Source organism: Limanda limanda, chromosome 7 (assembly GCF_963576545.1).
Source record: "Limanda limanda chromosome 7, fLimLim1.1, whole genome shotgun sequence".
Classification (NCBI taxonomy): Eukaryota; Metazoa; Chordata; class Actinopteri; order Pleuronectiformes; family Pleuronectidae; genus Limanda; species Limanda limanda.
Genome location: NC_083642.1, coordinates 27,388,772 through 27,403,771, shown reverse-complemented (window position 1 = coordinate 27,403,771; position 15,000 = coordinate 27,388,772). Strand labels below are relative to the sequence as shown.

The following is a 15,000-nucleotide window of genomic DNA, read 5'->3' as shown; positions in this document are numbered from 1 at the left end:
CTGCTTTAAAGGAGAAACATCTTGGAAAGAGCAGGAAAGACTCAACATCAAAGAAAACAAGGATATGGAACCCTGAAATTATTACTGATGAAAATGATTGATAATTGTCATGATTTGATGATGGTGGTGGTGGTTCACATGTATAAATAAGGTAATGTGGGTTGAGTCTCTCGCTTACGGCCATACCACCCTGAGCACGCCCGATCTCGTCTGATCTCGGAAGCTAAGCAGGGTCGGGCTTGGTTAGTACTTGGATGGGAGACCGCCTGGGAATACCAGGTGCTGTAAGCTTTTTCGAATAAGCTTTGCAACCAGCAGAGGGAACAGTTGCTGCTGCTTTAAAGGAGAAACATCTTGGAAAGAGCAGGAAAGACTCACCATCAAAGAAAACAAGGATAGGGAACCCTGACATTATTACTGATGGAAATGCTTGATAATTGTCATGATTTGATGATGGTGGTGGTGGTTCACATGTATAAATAAGGTATTGTGGGTTGAGTCTTTCGCTTACGGCCATACCACCCTGAGCACGCCCGATCTCGTCTGATCTCGGAAGCTAAGCAGGGTCGGGCTTGGTTAGTACTTGGATGGGAGACCGCCTGGGAATACCAGGTGCTGTAAGCTTTTTCGAATTTGCTTTGCAACCAGCAGAGGGAACGGTTGCTGCTGCTTTAAAGGAGAAACATCTTGGAAAGAGCAGGAAAGACTCACCATCAAAGAAAACAAGGATATGGAACCCTGACATTATTACTGATGGAAATTATTGATAATTGTCATGATTTGATGATGGTGGTGGTGGTTCACATGTATAAATAAGGTATTGTGGGTTGAGTCTTTCGCTTACGGCCATACCACCCTGAGCACGCCCGATCTCGTCTGATTGCGTTCAGGTGTGCAACCAGGAAGCGAAGGAGCAGAGAGAGCAGGTGGAGAGAGCAGGAGGAATTATTTTGTTTTGTTTTTGGGCTAGATTGAAAGTGAGTGAGAGTGTTTTTTTTGTGTTCGATTTTATTCCCCCAGCAGCTTGCTGTTCGGGGGAACATCTTTTTTTTTGAGGGTGTGTGTGTTTTGAATGAGTGACGTCAAAGAGAGGAGAGAGCGAGTAGAGAGGAGTAGGACAGATCTCATGGCAGCTGACAGCGGACCGGCAAGCACAACGACAAAGAATATGGAAAACGGCATGGAGCAGAGATCGCCTAAGAATACTGACCAGGGAAAGACCACCGGCAGGATCATGGACAACGGCAAGATGCAGCAACCGACAAAGAACGCCGACATTGGAAAGGAAACGACCACGAGAAGGATCACGGACAGCAGTAAAAGTACCTCGGAGCCGCTTCCAAGCACAGAAAAGAAATTTGAGAGGGCGCTTACCTTGGCGGTAGAGATCATTGGAGATGAGATGGTGACTATGATGGAACTTTTGAGTGAAGTTAAAAAAACGTGCGGGGTGGTGAATGGATGCCGTTTTACCACGCCCAAGAAATATGAAATAACAATGGACAATGTTGAAGGGAAGGATAAACTGTTAGATGGGATTAGAATAAAGAAGAGCACGATTTTTGCAAAAGAAATTAGAAATGACGAACTAGTGGTATCATTTCTAAACTTGCCGACGTACATTGTGGATCGTGTCATTCTTGCAAAACTTGCAGAATGGGGAGTTAGGGCAATCTCGCCAATCAAGAGAAGAATGTGGCCAGGAACGGACGTAGCCGACGGAACCAGGTTCTTGAAGGTCCGGTTCACTGAAACAGTGAAATCGTTACCCTACTCAACCAAGTTCGAAACACTAGTGGGGGGAGAATACTTTCGCGTGATCCATGACGGACAGAGGAAAGTATGCAGACTATGTATACAACCGGGTCACATTTTCAGAGAATGCCCAGAATTCAGATGTCACAGATGTAAAGAACAGGGACACTATGCAAGGGAGTGTGTGCCAAAAGCAGCGGAGAGAGAAGATGTCGATGTTGAGGAGGAGGGCAACAGCACTGACAGCGAGGAGGAGGAGACATATGGAGGACCATGCATGACATGGACAGAGGACAGCGACGATGACGACATGCAGACGGAGGGAGACCCAGGGGGCGTCCCAGAGAGCGGGGTGGAGTCCAAGGTGCAGAACCAAGAACGGCAAACCCGGAGGGACGTCGCAGCAGGAGACGTGGTGGAAACTACAAGGCAGGAGGAGAGCCGGTCCGGAGAGGAATCGAGTGGAGAGAAGGCTCCCTGTGAAAAGACTCCAGCAGACGGAACCGGCAGCATTGGAGTAAAGCAGCATGGAGATGGAAATCGAGACGAGAGGAAAACTGCGATGGACTTCATGGTTATCGAGGGTATTTCAGAGGAAGAGAGTGTAACCAGACCGCAGAAGGAACGAAAGGCGGAGGAAACCACAAAGAAAAGGAAAGCTGTGCTCCATGCTGAGGAGAAAAGGAGGAAGAAGGAGGAAAGAAGGACAAAATGAAGGTTGGAAATGAAACCATAATTATATGTTTAATGTTAAGCTTGATTTCATTCAACACAAATGGGCTAAGAAATCAAAGCAAATTTGAAAAACTATTAAATAAATGTAGAAATAATGACATATTATGTCTGCAAGAAACGAACTGGACAGACCAGATCATGGAAGATATAAAAACAAAATGGGAAGGCATTATGTATACAAACCATGGTACGGATAAATCATGTGGGGTAGCAATCCTGATAAGAAATAATGCTGTAGAAAACCTCAAAGAAATCTACAAAGGAAAAGAAGGAAGAGACATAATCATAGAATTTAAATACAAAAAGATAGAGTACCGAATAATTAATATATATGCACCAAATATAGAAGCAGACAGGAAGGTTTTTTTCTTGGATTTAGGGAAATGGTGTGTGGGAAACTGTATAATAGTGGGAGATTTTAATTTAAAAAGTACAAGGTTGGATGTGGCAAGAGGGAAGCAATTAAAAAATGATGCTTCAAGAAAGATTTTTCTGAAAACATTGGAGGAAAAAAAATTAATTGATGTATGGAGGAACGAGAACCCAAACAGGAGAGAATACTCAAGAAGACAAATAGTAATGGGGGAATTAAAACAAAGCAGAATAGACTTATGTATAGCACATCAGACAATGGTTAAACTTATAAAAAATATGGGGTATAAATTCACATCATTCAGTGACCATGCAATCCTGTCAATAGAGGTTGGTACTGGGATAGAGAGAAGGGGAGGAGGAGTGTGGTGCCTAAACAATACTCTCCTAGAGGAAGAGGGATATAGGAAGAAAATAGTGGCCTGCATAGAGAATGGAAAAAATAGCATAGACATATGTAGAAACAAGGGATTATGGTGGGAAAGACTGAAGCAAAAGATAAGGACAATAAGTATTAGATATGCAAAGGTCCGGGCTTTTAAAGAAAGAGAGAAAATAAAATGGTTGAAGGATGAGCTGGCAGAAGAGGCAGAAAGAATTGATAAGGATCCAAAACATAGCATAGAACAATACATAAAGGTGAAATCCAAACTGGACGTTTATGAACAGAATAAATGTATGGGGGCAATAACAAGGAGTAGGGAGAAATATGCGATGAAGGGGGAGAGATGCACAGGATATTTTTTGGGATTAGAAAAAAGGAAACAGGAGAGGGTATATATTGAAGAGTTAGAAAATGAAAATGGAGAGATAGTAAATGATTTTGTAGACATTATTGGAAATGTTGGGACATTTTATAAAAATCTATACAAAAAAGGAATTGCAAAGGAGGAAGATAGAAATACAGTTTTAGGTAATATTAAGAAAACGATAACAAATGATGAGAAAAGTATGTGTGATGACAACATCAAAGACATAGAAATAAAGGAATCAATAATGTCATTAAATACCAATAAAAGTCCGGGAACAGATGGCCTTACAAGTGAATTTTATAAAACATTTATCGACGAGCTGCTCCCAATTTTAAGCATAATTTATGCAGAGATGGAGAAGGAGCAGGAGGTACCAGAGTCGCTGGCAACAGGACTAATAACGATCATATATAAAAATAAGGGAAGCAAAAGAAAACTGGAAAACTATAGGCCGCTAACTGTACTAAACACAGATTACAAGATTTTAGCAAAGGTATTAGTAAACAGAATAAAAACAGCAGCACCAACAATCATAGCACCAACACAGGCGTACGGGATACCAGGGAGGGACATATCGGACATTATTTGCACAATAAGGGACACAATTGAATGCATGGGGAAGGAGGGTGGAATTATTTTAAGTATGGACCTTAATAAAGCTTTCGATAGGGTTGAGCATAGTTTTTTATTTTGCACATTAGAAAAATTTGGTTTTGGGCAAAGAATAATCAACTGGATTAAATTATTGTACAAAAATGCAAAGAGTAGGATAAAAATAAATGGAGCTATAACGGATCCCTTTCCATTGGAGAGATCTGTGAGGCAAGGGTGCCCGCTATCGGCAGTACTTTACAGCTTAACTGCAGAAAGTCTCGCGGAAATGATAAAGAAGGATAAGAAAATAGAAGGGATAAAATTGCCAAATGGAGGTGAAAGCAAAATACAGCAATATGCTGATGACACCACTTGTATGGTAAAAAATATGAATAGCGTGAAAAGGATAATGGGAAAAATGGAAGTATATGGGAGAGCAGCAGGGGCTAAAGTAAATATAGACAAAACTGAAATAATGTACGTCGGAAATATAAGCCAAAGTGATTGTAACATACCTTTTAGAATTTCAAAGGATTATATGAAAATATTGGGGATAAATATGGGAGGGAAAGAAAAGGAGGCGAGAGATGAGACATGGAATGGGGTAATAAATAAAGTGAAAAACACATTAAATGCGTGGAAGCCGAGGAGATTAAAATTAAAGGGGAAGGTTTTAGTGGTAAATGCATTAATACTATCCAAGATTGTCTATGCCTTGACTGTGATAGACATGCCAGAGTGGGTGCACAAAGAGCTAAACAGCACAATTACAAATTACATTTGGGATGGGAAACTGGCAAGAATAGCACAAAAGACACTGATAGGGGAATATGAAGAAGGAGGATTGAAATTGGTGGATTTGAATATTAAGAAAAAAGCAATACGAATAAAAACTGTTAAAAAGTATCTGTACGATAGGGTTGATTATGGATGGAAAAATGTGTTTAGGGAATATTTATATAAAAATGGAAGATGTGAAGAAAACGGTCTAATAATGATAATGAAAAGCTCCATATATGAGAAAGTGCCTAGATATTATAAAGAGGTGTTTGATGCATGGGGGAAATACAGAATAAACATTAAATATGAATGCACAAAATACAGTCAGGTAATAAATCAACCAATATGGTGTAACCCATTGATAAAAATGAACAATAACATGCTATGGGATAAAACATTTTTTTATTCCGGACTAACGCAAATAAAAGATTGCCTATATGAATTCATACCTGGGTTTCTAAGGGACCAGGCTATAGTAGACGCAGTTAAGGAGTATGACGAAGAACTGAATGAAACAACTACTGTAAATATGTATGATAAAATAAAAGGAAGCATACCAATAGATTGGGTGAGGCAGATAGAAAATAGCGTGGTTATAGAAAGGAAAATAACGTTCCCCGAGTTATATATGGAAAATAATGGTGAGAAAAGGCCACTAAGTGATTCAAAGGTAAAAGACTACTACAAAGCGCTGATCCGAAATGAATTTAAGGAACCTGCATCGGAAAAGGTTTGGGAAAAGGTGTTCCCAGGTATGGAAGGAAATCAAATATGGAAGCAGTGGAATGTAAGCAAGAATAGTATAGAATGTCAGGATCATGACTTTAAATTACGGCACAACAGACTGTACACAAATGTGGTGATACACCAAATAAATAAGAATGTAAGAAGGGAATGCGATATATGCAAAACTGATCCGGAAACATTAATGCATTTGTATTATGAGTGTGACAAACTGAAGATCTTTCTCACGAAGTTAAAGGATTTCTTGCAAAAGAACTGGGGGAAGCAGTACTTTGAGGGAAAGGACTGGAAAAAAATTGTTTTCTTTGGAGTATGGGAAAAGAAAGAGAAAATAAACATAAATATGATAAACTATGTACTAAGTCACGCTAGATATGCTATATGGCTAAGAAGGAATCTAGCACATTTTGAACAAAGAATAATATCTGTCTGGGCCTACTTTGTATCGGGGTTGAAAAGAGACATAAGTTTAATTTTTAAGTATGAAAAGGAAGAATTTCAACACTTTGTTAAGGGATGCAGTTTCATTTCTGTCAATCACAAGGGAAAACTGATGTATAATTTTGCATAATACTTGGCAGGAGGGCCTATTTGGTAAAAGCTGATGGTTATTGTTTGCATTTGATATTACTTATTTTTTTGTGATGCTACTTTGGAATTCAAGTTGTCTTGTACATAAAAATTGATTTATTTTATAATAAAAGAAAAAAAAAAAAAAAGCACGCCCGATCTCGTCTGATCTCGGAAGCTAAGCAGGGTCGGGCTTGGTTAGTACTTGGATGGGAGACCGCCTGGGAATACCAGGTGCTGTAAGCTTTTTCGAATTTGCTTTGCAACCAGCAGAGGGAACGGTTGCTGCTGCTTTAAAGGAGAAACATCTTGGAAAGAGCAGGAAAGACTCAACATCAAAGAAAACAAGGATATGGAACCCTGAAATTATTACTGATGAAAATGATTGATAATTGTCATGATTTGATGATGGTGGTGGTGGTTCACATGTATAAATAAGGTAATGTGGGTTGAGTCTCTCGCTTACGGCCATACCACCCTGAGCACGCCCGATCTCGTCTGATCTCGGAAGCTAAGCAGGGTCGGGCTTGGTTAGTACTTGGATGGGAGACCGCCTGGGAATACCAGGTGCTGTAAGCTTTTTCGAATAAGCTTTGCAACCAGCAGAGGGAACAGTTGCTGCTGCTTTAAAGGAGAAACATCTTGGAAAGAGCAGGAAAGACTCACCATCAAAGAAAACAAGGATAGGGAACCCTGACATTATTACTGATGGAAATGCTTGATAATTGTCATGATTTGATGATGGTGGTGGTGGTTCACATGTATAAATAAGGTATTGTGGGTTGAGTCTTTCGCTTACGGCCATACCACCCTGAGCACGCCCGATCTCGTCTGATCTCGGAAGCTAAGCAGGGTCGGGCTTGGTTAGTACTTGGATGGGAGACCGCCTGGGAATACCAGGTGCTGTAAGCTTTTTCGAATTTGCTTTGCAACCAGCAGAGGGAACGGTTGCTGCTGCTTTAAAGGAGAAACATCTTGGAAAGAGCAGGAAAGACTCACCATCAAAGAAAACAAGGATATGGAACCCTGACATTATTACTGATGGAAATGATTGATAATTGTTATGATTTGATGATGGTGGTGGTGGTTCACATGTATAAATAAGGTATTGTGGGTTGAGTCTTTCGCTTACGGCCATACCACCCTGAGCACGCCTGATCTTGGAAGCTAAGCAGGGTCGGGCTTGGTTAGTACTTGGATGGGAGACCGCCTGGGAATACCAGGTGCTGTAAGCTTTTTCGAATTTGCTTTGCAAACAGCAGAGGGAACGGTTGCTGCTGCTTTAAAGGAGAAACATCTTGGAAAGAGCAGGAAAGACTCACCATCAAAGAAAACAAGGATATGGAACCCTGACATTATTACTGATGGAAATGATTGATAATTGTCATGATTTGATGATGGTGGTGGTGGTTCACATGTATAAATAAGGTATTGTGGGTTGAGTCTTTCGCTTACGGCCATGCCACCCTGAGCACGCCCGATCTCGTCTGATCTTGGAAGCTAAGCATGGTCGGGCTTGGTTAGTACTTGGATGGGAGACCGCCTGGGAATACCAGGTGCTGTAAGCTTTTTCGAATTTGCTTTGCAACCAGCTGAGGGAACGGTTGCTGCTGCTTTAAAGGAGAAACATCTTGGAAAGAGCAGGAAAGACTCACCATCAAAGAAAACAAGGATATGGAACCCTGACATTATTACTGATGGAAATGCTTGATAATTGTCATGATTTGATGATGGTGGTGGTGGTTCACATGTATAAATAAGGTATTGTGGGTTGAGTCTTTCGCTTACGGCCATACCACACTGAGCACGCCCGATCTCGTCTGATCTCGGAAGCTAAGCAGGGTCGGGCTTGGTTAGTACTTGGATGGTAGACTGCCTGGGAATACCAGGTGCTGTAAGCTTTTTCGAATTTGCTTTGCAACCAGCAGAGGGAACGGTTGCTGCTGCTTTAAAGGAGAAAGATCTTGGAAAGAGCAGGAAAGACTCAACATCAAAGAAAACAAGGATATGGAACCCTGACATTATTACTGATAGAAATTATTGATAATTGTCATGATTTGATGATGGTGGTGGTGGTTCACATGTATAAATAAGGTATTGTGGGTTGAGTCTTTCGCTTACGGCCATACCACCCTGAGCACGCCCGATCTCGTCTGATCTCGGAAGCTAAGCAGGGTCGGGCTTGGTTAGTACTTGGATGGGAGACCGCCTGGGAATACCAGGTGCTGTAAGCTTTTTCGAATTTGCTTTGCAACCAGCAGAGGGAACGGTTGCTGCTGCTTTAAAGGAGAAACATCTTGGAAAGAGCAGGAAAGACTCAACATCAAAGAAAACAAGGATATGGAACCCTGACATTATTACTGATGGAAATGATTGATAATTGTCATGATTTGATGATGGTGGTGGTGGTTCACATGTATAAATAAGGTATTGTGGGTTGAGTCTTTCGCTTACGGCCATACCACCCTGAGCACGCCCGATCTCGTCTGATCTCGGAAGCTAAGCAGGGTCGGGCTTGGTTAGTACTTGGATGGGAGACCGCCTGGGAATACCAGGTGCTGTAAGCTTTTTCGAATTTGCTTTGCAACCAGCAGAGGGAACGGTTGCTGCTGCTTTAAAGGAGAAACATCTTGGAAAGAGCAGGAAAGACTCACCATCAAAGAAAACAAGGATATGGAACCCTGACATTATTACTGATGGAAATGATTGATAATTGTTATGATTTGATGATGGTGGTGGTGGTTCACATGTATAAATAAGGTATTGTGGGTTGAGTCTTTCGCTTACGGCCATACCACCCTGAGCACGCACGATCTCGTCTGATCTTGGAAGCTAAGCAGGGTCGGGCTTGGTTAGTACTTGGATGGGAGACCGCCTGGGAATACCAGGTGCTGTAAGCTTTTTCGAATTTGCTTTGCAAACAGCAGAGGGAACGGTTGCTGCTGCTTTAAAGGAGAAACATCTTGGAAAGAGCAGGAAAGACTCACCATCAAAGAAAACAAGGATATGGAACCCTGACATTATTACTGATGGAAATGATTGATAATTGTCATGATTTGATGATGGTGGTTCACATGTATAAATAAGGTATTGTGGGTTGAGTCTTTCGCTTACGGCCATGCCACCCTGAGCACGCCCGATCTCGTCTGATCTTGGAAGCTAAGCATGGTCGGGCTTGGTTAGTACTTGGATGGGAGACCGCCTGGGAATACCAGGTGCTGTAAGCTTTTTCGAATTTGCTTTGCAACCAGCTGAGGGAACGGTTGCTGCTGCTTTAAAGGAGAAACATCTTGGAAAGAGCAGGAAAGACTCACCATCAAAGAAAACAAGGATATGGAACCCTGACATTATTACTGATGGAAATGCTTGATAATTGTCATGATTTGATGATGGTGGTGGTGGTTCACATGTATAAATAAGGTATTGTGGGTTGAGTCTTTCGCTTACGGCCATACCACCCTGAGCACGCCCGATCTCGTCTGATTGCGTTCAGGTGTGCAACCAGGAAGCGAAGGAGCAGAGAGAGCAGGTGGAGAGAGCAGGAGGAATTCTTTTGTTTTGTTTTTGGGCTAGATTGAAAGTGAGTGAGAGTGTTTTTTTTGTGTTCGATTTTATTCCCCCAGCAGCTTGCTGTTCGGGGGAACATCTTTTTTTTTTGAGGGTGTGTGTGTTTTGAATGAGTGACGTCAAAGAGAGGAGAGAGCGAGTAGAGAGGAGTAGGACAGATCTCATGGCAGCTGACAGCGGACCGGCAAGCACAACGACAAAGAATATGGAAAACGGCATGGAGCAGAGATTGCCTAAGAATACTGACCAGGGAAAGACCACGACCACCGGCAGGATCATGGACAACGGCAAGATGCAGCAACCGACAAAGAACGCCGACATTGGAAAGGAAACGACCACGAGAAGGATCACGGACAGCAGTAAAAGTACCTCGGAGCCGCTTCCAAGCACAGAAAAGAAATTTGAGAGGGCGCTTACCTTGGCGGTAGAGATCATTGGAGATGAGATGGTGACTATGATGGAACTTTTGAGTGAAGTTAAAAAAACGTGCGGGGTGGTGAATGGATGCCGTTTTACCACGCCCAAGAAATATGAAATAACAATGGACAATGTTGAAGGGAAGGATAAACTGTTAGATGGGATTAGAATAAAGAAGAGCACGATTTTTGCAAAAGAAATTAGAAATGACGAACTAGTGGTATCATTTCTAAACTTGCCGACGTACATTGTGGATCGTGTCATTCTTGCAAAACTTGCAGAATGGGGAGTTAGGGCAATCTCGCCAATCAAGAGAAGAATGTGGCCAGGAACGGACGTAGCCGACGGAACCAGGTTCTTGAAGGTCCGGTTCACTGAAACAGTGAAATCGTTACCCTACTCAACCAAGTTCGAAACACTAGTGGGGGGAGAATACTTTCGCGTGATCCATGACGGACAGAGGAAAGTATGCAGACTATGTATACAACCGGGTCACATTTTCAGAGAATGCCCAGAATTCAGATGTCACAGATGTAAAGAACAGGGACACTATGCAAGGGAGTGTGTGCCAAAAGCAGCGGAGAGAGAAGATGTCGATGTTGAGGAGGAGGGCAACAGCACTGACAGCGAGGAGGAGGAGACATATGGAGGACCATGCATGACATGGACAGAGGACAGCGACGATGACGACATGCAGACGGAGGGAGACCCAGGGGGCGTCCCAGAGAGCGGGGTGGAGTCCAAGGTGCAGAACCAAGAACGGCAAACCCGGAGGGACGTCGCAGCAGGAGACGTGGTGGAAACTACAAGGCAGGAGGAGAGCCGGTCCGGAGAGGAATCGAGTGGAGAGAAGGCTCCCTGTGAAAAGACTCCAGCAGACGGAACCGGCAGCATTGGAGTAAAGCAGCATGGAGATGGAAATCGAGACGAGAGGAAAACTGCGATGGACTTCATGGTTATCGAGGGTATTTCAGAGGAAGAGAGTGTAACCAGACCGCAGAAGGAACGAAAGGCGGAGGAGACCACAAAGAAAAGGAAAGCTGTGCTCCATGCTGAGGAGAAAAGGAGGAAGAAGGAGGAAAGAAGGACAAAATGAAGGTTGGAAATGAAACCATAATTATATGTTTAATGTTAAGCTTGATTTCATTCAACACAAATGGGCTAAGAAATCAAAGCAAATTTGAAAAACTATTAAATAAATGTAGAAATAATGACATATTATGTCTGCAAGAAACGAACTGGACAGACCAGATCATGGAAGATATAAAAACAAAATGGGAAGGCATTATGTATACAAACCATGGTACGGATAAATCATGTGGGGTAGCAATCCTGATAAGAAATAATGCTGTAGAAAACCTCAAAGAAATCTACAAAGGAAAAGAAGGAAGAGACATAATCATAGAATTTAAATACAAAAAGATAGAGTACCGAATAATTAATATATATGCACCAAATATAGAAGCAGACAGGAAGGTTTTTTTCTTGGATTTAGGGAAATGGTGTGTGGGAAACTGTATAATAGTGGGAGATTTTAATTTAAAAAGTACAAGGTTGGATGTGGCAAGAGGGAAGCAATTAAAAAATGATGCTTCAAGAAAGATTTTTCTGAAAACATTGGAGGAAAAACAATTAATTGATGTATGGAGGAACGAAAACCCAAACAGGAGAGAATACTCAAGAAGACAAATAGTAATGGGGGAATTAAAACAAAGCAGAATAGACCTATGTATAGCACATCAGACAATGGTTAAACTTATAAAAAATATGGGGTATAAATTCACATCATTCAGTGACCATGCAATCCTGTCAATAGAGGTTGGTACTGGGATAGAGAGAAGGGGAGGAGGAGTGTGGTGCCTAAACAATACTCTCCTAGAGGAAGAGGGATATAGGAAGAAAATAGTGGCCTGCATAGAGAATGGAAAAAATAGCATAGACATATGTAGAAACAAGGGATTATGGTGGGAAAGACTGAAGCAAAAGATAAGGACAATAAGTATTAGATATGCAAAGGTCCGGGCTTTTAAAGAAAGAGAGAAAATAAAATGGTTGAAGGATGAGCTGGCAGAAGAGGCAGAAAGAATTGATAAGGATCCAAAACATAGCATAGAACAATACATAAAGGTGAAATCCAAACTGGACGTTTATGAACAGAATAAATGTATGGGGGCAATAACAAGGAGTAGGGAGAAATATGCGATGAAGGGGGAGAGATGCACAGGATATTTTTTGGGATTAGAAAAAAGGAAACAGGAGAGGGTATATATTGAAGAGTTAGAAAATGAAAATGGAGAGATAGTAAATGATTTTGTAGACATTATTGGAAATGTTGGGACATTTTATAAAAATCTATACAAAAAAGGAATTGCAAAGGAGGAAGATAGAAATACAGTTTTAGGTAATATTAAGAAAACGATAACAAATGATGAGAAAAGTATGTGTGATGACAACATCAAAGACATAGAAATAAAGGAATCAATAATGTCATTAAATACCAATAAAAGTCCGGGAACAGATGGCCTTACAAGTGAATTTTATAAAACATTTATCGACGAGCTGCTCCCAATTTTAAGCATAATTTATGCAGAGATGGAGAAGGAGCAGGAGGTACCAGAGTCGCTGGCAACAGGACTAATAACGATCATATATAAAAATAAGGGAAGCAAAAGAAAACTGGAAAACTATAGGCCGCTAACTGTACTAAACACAGATTACAAGATTTTAGCAAAGGTATTAGTAAACAGAATAAAAACAGCAGCACCAACAATCATAGCACCAACACAGGCGTACGGGATACCAGGGAGGGACATATCGGACATTATTTGCACAATAAGGGACACAATTGAATGCATGGGGAAGGAGGGTGGAATTATTTTAAGTATGGACCTTAATAAAGCTTTCGATAGGGTTGAGCATAGTTTTTTATTTTGCACATTAGAAAAATTTGGTTTTGGGCAAAGAATAATCAACTGGATTAAATTATTGTACAAAAATGCAAAGAGTAGGATAAAAATAAATGGAGCTATAACGGATCCCTTTCCATTGGAGAGATCTGTGAGGCAAGGGTGCCCGCTATCGGCAGTACTTTACAGCTTAACTGCAGAAAGTCTCGCGGAAATGATAAAGAAGGATAAGAAAATAGAAGGGATAAAATTGCCAAATGGAGGTGAAAGCAAAATACAGCAATATGCTGATGACACCACTTGTATGGTAAAAAATATGAATAGCGTGAAAAGGATAATGGGAAAAATGGAAGTATATGGGAGAGCAGCAGGGGCTAAAGTAAATATAGACAAAACTGAAATAATGTACGTCGGAAATATAAGCCAAAGTGATTGTAACATACCTTTTAGAATTTCAAAGGATTATATGAAAATATTGGGGATAAATATGGGAGGGAAAGAAAAGGAGGCGAGAGATGAGACATGGAATGGGGTAATAAATAAAGTGAAAAACACATTAAATGCGTGGAAGCCGAGGAGATTAAAATTAAAGGGGAAGGTTTTAGTGGTAAATGCATTAATACTATCCAAGATTGTCTATGCCTTGACTGTGATAGACATGCCAGAGTGGGTGCACAAAGAGCTAAACAGCACAATTACAAATTACATTTGGGATGGGAAACTGGCAAGAATAGCACAAAAGACACTGATAGGGGAATATGAAGAAGGAGGATTGAAATTGGTGGATTTGAATATTAAGAAAAAAGCAATACGAATAAAAACTGTTAAAAAGTATCTGTACGATAGGGTTGATTATGGATGGAAAAATGTGTTTAGGGAATATTTATATAAAAATGGAAGATGTGAAGAAAACGGTCTAATAATGATAATGAAAAGCTCCATATATGAGAAAGTGCCTAGATATTATAAAGAGGTGTTTGATGCATGGGGGAAATACAGAATAAACATTAAATATGAATGCACAAAATACAGTCAGGTAATAAATCAACCAATATGGTGTAACCCATTGATAAAAATGAACAATAACATGCTATGGGATAAAACATTTTTTTATTCCGGACTAACGCAAATAAAAGATTGCCTATATGAATTCATACCTGGGTTTCTAAGGGACCAGGCTATAGTAGACGCAGTTAAGGAGTATGACGAAGAACTGAATGAAACAACTACTGTAAATATGTATGATAAAATAAAAGGAAGCATACCAATAGATTGGGTGAGGCAGATAGAAAATAGCGTGGTTATAGAAAGGAAAATAACGTTCCCCGAGTTATATATGGAAAATAATGGTGAGAAAAGGCCACTAAGTGATTCAAAGGTAAAAGACTACTACAAAGCGCTGATCCGAAATGAATTTAAGGAACCTGCATCGGAAAAGGTTTGGGAAAAGGTGTTCCCAGGTATGGAAGGAAATCAAATATGGAAGCAGTGGAATGTAAGCAAGAATAGTATAGAATGTCAGGATCATGACTTTAAATTACGGCACAACAGACTGTACACAAATGTGGTGATACACCAAATAAATAAGAATGTAAGAAGGGAATGCGATATATGCAAAACTGATCCGGAAACATTAATGCATTTGTATTATGAGTGTGACAAACTGAAGATCTTTCTCACGAAGTTAAAGGATTTCTTGCAAAAGAACTGGGGGAAGCAGTACTTTGAGGGAAAGGACTGGAAAAAAATTGTTTTCTTTGGAGTATGGGAAAAGAAAGAGAAAATAAACATAAATATGATAAACTATG

General features: G+C 40.7%; 10 non-coding genes and 1 pseudogene across 10 annotated transcripts; all 11 read left to right on the top strand.

Annotated features, from left to right (window-relative positions):
- Positions 1 to 172: 172 nt before the first annotated feature.
- LOC133008124 (5S ribosomal RNA) lies at positions 173 to 291 on the top strand. Its single transcript, XR_009680403.1, has one exon. It is a non-coding gene; the product is annotated as a 5S ribosomal RNA (ribosomal RNA).
- Positions 292 to 505: 214 nt separating this feature from the next.
- Positions 506 to 624, top strand: LOC133008123 (5S ribosomal RNA). Its single transcript, XR_009680402.1, has one exon. It is a non-coding gene; the product is annotated as a 5S ribosomal RNA (ribosomal RNA).
- A 6,138-nt stretch (positions 625 to 6,762) lies between these two features.
- LOC133008122 (5S ribosomal RNA) lies at positions 6,763 to 6,881 on the top strand. The gene has a single exon (XR_009680401.1). It is a non-coding gene; the product is annotated as a 5S ribosomal RNA (ribosomal RNA).
- A 214-nt stretch (positions 6,882 to 7,095) lies between these two features.
- Positions 7,096 to 7,214, top strand: LOC133008121 (5S ribosomal RNA). Its single transcript, XR_009680400.1, has one exon. It is a non-coding gene; the product is annotated as a 5S ribosomal RNA (ribosomal RNA).
- A 214-nt stretch (positions 7,215 to 7,428) lies between these two features.
- On the top strand, positions 7,429 to 7,537 carry LOC133007825 (5S ribosomal RNA; annotated as a pseudogene).
- Positions 7,538 to 7,751: 214 nt separating this feature from the next.
- Positions 7,752 to 7,870, top strand: LOC133007459 (5S ribosomal RNA). The gene has a single exon (XR_009679929.1). It is a non-coding gene; the product is annotated as a 5S ribosomal RNA (ribosomal RNA).
- Positions 7,871 to 8,084: 214 nt separating this feature from the next.
- LOC133007472 (5S ribosomal RNA) lies at positions 8,085 to 8,203 on the top strand. The gene has a single exon (XR_009679941.1). It is a non-coding gene; the product is annotated as a 5S ribosomal RNA (ribosomal RNA).
- A 214-nt stretch (positions 8,204 to 8,417) lies between these two features.
- Positions 8,418 to 8,536, top strand: LOC133008120 (5S ribosomal RNA). The gene has a single exon (XR_009680399.1). It is a non-coding gene; the product is annotated as a 5S ribosomal RNA (ribosomal RNA).
- Positions 8,537 to 8,750: 214 nt separating this feature from the next.
- On the top strand, positions 8,751 to 8,869 carry LOC133008118 (5S ribosomal RNA). Its single transcript, XR_009680397.1, has one exon. It is a non-coding gene; the product is annotated as a 5S ribosomal RNA (ribosomal RNA).
- A 214-nt stretch (positions 8,870 to 9,083) lies between these two features.
- Positions 9,084 to 9,202, top strand: LOC133007163 (5S ribosomal RNA). Its single transcript, XR_009679653.1, has one exon. It is a non-coding gene; the product is annotated as a 5S ribosomal RNA (ribosomal RNA).
- A 208-nt stretch (positions 9,203 to 9,410) lies between these two features.
- Positions 9,411 to 9,529, top strand: LOC133007458 (5S ribosomal RNA). The gene has a single exon (XR_009679928.1). It is a non-coding gene; the product is annotated as a 5S ribosomal RNA (ribosomal RNA).
- The last annotated feature ends 5,471 nt before the right edge of the window (positions 9,530 to 15,000 follow it).